The 4,804-nt window shown below is 37.1% G+C and overlaps 1 long non-coding RNA gene across 1 annotated transcript; it reads right to left on the bottom strand.

Moving 5' to 3' along the window:
- Window positions 1–277: 277 nt before the first annotated feature.
- LOC121396872 lies at window positions 278–3,806 on the bottom strand. The gene is made up of 2 exons (XR_005963235.1): window positions 3,629–3,806; window positions 278–1,523 (listed from the first exon to the last, which is right to left on the bottom strand). It is a non-coding gene; the product is annotated as an uncharacterized LOC121396872 (long non-coding RNA).
- Window positions 3,807–4,804: the final 998 nt, after the last annotated feature.

Raw genomic sequence — 4,804 nt, 5'->3', positions numbered from 1 at the left:
AGGTTGGATCCACTAGTAATGTAATCACCAGGGGCCTCCCTGATGTACACTAGCATAACTATCAAACAGCAGACCCAGCGGCTGCAAGCTTTAACTAAATCACAAGATAATTGTGTGTATTAAACACACTGGTGATATCCAATAAGCTAAGGACTCAAATGTTTAAACTGCGGGTTGCTATGATTCCAGGAGACCATTTGAAAGTGTTCCATGTGACCACATTTAATGCCATGTTTGATCACTGAAACTTAGAGCTAGCGTGAGCAGTTACTGCTGGTTTTTTTTTTTTTTTTTTAAACATGTTTTTTATTCAGTAACAACATATATAGTATACGTTCATTCGTTGCATTGATATACACAGTTAGATCCAATATTGCGGAAGCTGAACAGTGTGTATAGATGATGTATCAACAATAATAACAAAACATACAGCTCTAACTATAGTATTAGATTTTAAGAGGGACTCGGTGGGTACGTTGCCAACATTCTGTTTATCTGATGACTCCTGGGGGGTGCAAAGGCCAGCCCGTCTTGTTCGCGCTGCCAGTTGTCGAGGTAGTGGGGTGACTCCATCACAAGTGGGTGATCTCTGAGTGTTTCCACATCGTACCAAGTAGTTCGTCTAAATGTGTAGACTGTAAGATATCTAGTGTGATGTGGGAGTGACAGTATGTATGACAACCAGGTGTCAAAGAATTTTGAAGCATTGTGTTCTTTTCTGGTCATTGCTTCCAACCAATCCATATGGAACAAGTGGTGTAATTTTTGTTTGACTATCAGAATAGATGGGGATTCCGCAGCCAACCATTGTTGTAAGATCGTTTTTCTTGCCGCTGCAGCTAGTCTGCCCATTAGGCTTTTCTCAGATTTCGACAGCTGGGTATAGAGTGCAGTGTGGCTAAACAACGCCCATTCAATTAGTGGTTGGAGGGGTTTCCCGATTACCTGGCCGCCGTAAGCGACCACCTCTTGCCAAAATGTTTGCAGTTTTGAGCATGACCAGAGGTTATGTAGTAAGTCAGCTTTCGGTGAGTAACAGCGCAGACAGTTGTCAGAGGAGAGATTTCCCATTTTATGTCTTCTAAGGGGGGTAAGATAGGAGTTGTGTAAAATTTGGAGGGACATCTCTTGATATCTGCTCGCTGGGAGTAGCTTCATTACTCTCGAGTGATAGCTTAAAATATCTGATTGTGTTACGTCGGGGATATCCATGGTCCATTTAAAGATTGGGTTGTCCTCATTTCCTGTGACTGCTGGGTTTTTTAATTATACTGTAAGACTATAGTCAATAAATTATAAACATAATATATTAATTTTCAAAAAGCATACAGTGGTTGCAGATGTTTTGGAATCATGGAATTTCATCTTGTTTATAGGCTCAGTGTTTCTTGAAATAGTGCTTGCTGCAGTAGAAGGAATCAGTAATAACGAAAAAGGATGAGGCATCCAAGGGACTGCAAAGTTTTCTTCTGAACTTGCTTCTTCTTCACCAGTATAGTCCTCCATCGCTTCACATTAATTTCCTATAAATTGTAAGGTCAGAGGCCAAATAAAATCACTGTACAAAGTGCTGTATAAATGTTACCTATGAAATAATATTATAATAATACTCAAACTAGTAACTAGCACTGTGTATGTTGGGTGTGAATGTTGAAAAATAGTTTGTATATGAAATTAGGCCAATAACCCATTAAGATTAATTTTAGCAGTAAAAAGTCCTCAGTTAAATATCAAATGCAATTGTTAGCTTTAATGGATGTCAAAAAAATCACTTGTGAATTTATATTTCTGGCTTCCTTTTAAGTGAGGCATGTCATATGTTTTGATTGTAGTTCCAGTTCCACTGCGCTGTACAAAAGCGCCATGTCTAAATACCAATATCTATAATACTGACCATGGCAATGCAGCATAGGGCTGGACATCATATTTATGCTTTACAAAACATTTCTATAATTAAAAAGGCCAATGACATTCCATCGATTTATAATATATTATATATAAAATAAATATCTATTTTTTTACATATTTCCATTCTGATACTATCATTCTGGATTTTTAATGTGGTTAACTCACATTAGACAGGGGTTATTGGGTGTAATGGCCACTTAAACTGATGACTTGTTAGTAACTAAAATGGAAATGTTTGATACAGTAGGTATTATGCTGTGGTTTATTGATGCTGTAACATATCCAATTTAAATGTGTTTATTAAACCTGCAAATTTAATACCCTCCTCATTTTCATCGCCAATTCTTTTTGAGGATATTATATATTTTGTATTATATACAAGTCTCATTTTCCTTCTGGCTGGAAAGTCTTGATGACTCAAAAATGTTAAAGGAAAATCTACTTACAATGCATACTAAAGGTTTGTAGTGGCCAAACTAAATTTAAGCTTTTTATATTTTCAAATTTTACTGCATAAAATTGCTTGGATGTGAAAAGTGCATACTAAAGGTTTGTAGTAGCAAAACTAAATTTGTATGTAATTATTTATAAATGTACAAGGAGTGTATTTGTATTTGGTTATTTATATTGTATTATTAAAATGTATTAGTGAAATGTTGTGGGTTTCACAAGTGTGCATCAGCAACGCGGACAGGTAAATGTATTACTGTTTCTCACTTTAATGAAAATATGTCAGCCATGCTTTGTTGAATTTCTGACAGCAGCCATTCAGAGTATTTGGCAGTGATGCTTTCTGGGCTGAATTTGTAGCTGCTATTCGTATCTCTGAATTTAATAAGTAGGAATATCGTTTTTGCTATGAAAAGAAGACAATTTGGAAAAACAGCCATTATTATAAAAGGGCGTGACTTACAATTTCCATGACTTGCTTCCTGTTCAGAAATATGCTAGTTAATTTATTTTTATTTCAGTTAGCCTTTCCCATTCATATAGTAGTGTAGCAAAAAGGTATATCAATTACAGGGATCACAGCTAAGAACAGATGTAAGAATGGACTGCTGTCTTTGTGGATTGGAGATTGCTACTCAGAGCTAAACTACAAAGAAGATTTTTTTTTAGGATGGTGCCAGATAAACAGATCTCATCCTACAAATTGAATGTAGTTGCACAGGTAAAAATATAATCTAATGATGAGTAAACTACATGGAAGATTTGCCATCCAACACAGCACCTTACATTTGTGCACATCTGACATTCAAGTTAGGTAAGGTTCGATAGGATGCTCATATACCCCCCCCCAGTCTGCTACTCTTGCACAACTCCGCTGACTGCTGGACACAAAGACCATCATATGTTTTTGCATCTGATCCTGTATTTCGAAATGTGGCTTCTAGTATCAGCGAGTTAGACACAATGCAGGAAAGTCATGGTTTCAAAGACAACTGAAATATACTGTGTGTATAACATCCTCATAAAATCAATTCTGCATGGAAACTGTTTGTCTCTTTGTATGTATTTAGCTAGTAAAAACAGCTTTGGAAACAGTTGATGACGGTTAACAATATAAATAAAGTGGATACAGCTGAAGAGCCCATTCACTATAAGACAGGAAATAAGCAGGCTCTAAGGAAAAAATAAAAAGAAGAGGATACTGTTACAGCTGTTAAGCTGTCCTACAGACATTATTACAATAATTTACAATAGCCACAATATCTCCTACCTAAAACATGTAAAATATGTTCTTCCTCCCTCTTCAGTTGTTCAGTAGACTTTAGAACTCTGTTCTGCATATCATCAAGTTCTTGTTATTTCACGCAATTATCTTTTGCCAATTTGGATTCCATGTACTGTTCTTGATGTTGCGTTAATATTTTTACTGATACAGTGATTCCTGGTGTATTTTTCTGTTAAAAATGAGATGTAACTAGACCAAGTTAATGTTTATTTCATTAAAATAGAACAATACGTTTTTATGACAGCTATACAGGGCCCAGTACAACAAAATTTGGTAGCCAGGGCCCCCATATTAATAAAAAAATTGCCCAGTGCTCCCCCCCATAAAATTTTTCAAAAACATTGTTGCCCCATAGAATATTTAAAAAAATCACTTATAGTCAATTGTTCTAAATCTAAGGGTGGTTTTATACAAGTTTTGGTGAATGTGTTATAATCATGTGATCAGTTTTTAATGGATTTATCATTTGACTTATGGGGGAGCAAGGTTTAGGGAAGCTTGCCAATACCCTATCATCTGCTGTAGCCCTGACACGTTTGCATAGCTCTGTCTATATGATATGTTGCCCAGACTATCGATTGCAGCGGCCAAGTCTGCATGGTATCTCCTCCATGCCCCATTTCTCATATAACTAAAACCTTTTAGAATGCTCGGTTGAGACGTACCGCATGCATTTGTGTGATGTTTCGAGTATTGATTTCATAGACGGGCAGAAAATAGGCACTTAGTTAATATGTAATATGCATATTATATAATATGCAAACCTTGAAATCCAAACTGTGCTGCGGCTTCGGGTCGTTTCGAGGGAGGCAGCTTTGGGTCTTTTCGCAGCAGAAGCTTCAGGTCTTTTCGGAGTGGCGGCTTCGGGTCTTTTTGAAGTGGCGGCTTTGGGTCTTCGGCACGGCTTTGGGTCTTTTCAGAGCAATGGCTTTGGGTCTTTTCAGATAAGAGGGTTCGGGTCTTCAGTGCTGCATGAACCTTCGAGCACAACCAGGCCCCCCTTTAGCCCCGGTACAGATGTACCCCCTGTGCCCCCTTGATGGTGGCCCTGGCTATACGTATGGCTGTAATTATAGCTATAATGGTTACTACAAACAAATTTTGTGGTATTCATCAATGTTGGCATTTTCTTATTGCCTATTTTTCTTTTTCCTGAAAATA

Source organism: Xenopus laevis, chromosome 8L (genome assembly GCF_017654675.1).
Source record: "Xenopus laevis strain J_2021 chromosome 8L, Xenopus_laevis_v10.1, whole genome shotgun sequence".
Classification (NCBI taxonomy): domain Eukaryota; kingdom Metazoa; phylum Chordata; class Amphibia; order Anura; family Pipidae; genus Xenopus; species Xenopus laevis.
This window is presented reverse-complemented; position numbering and strand designations above follow the sequence as displayed.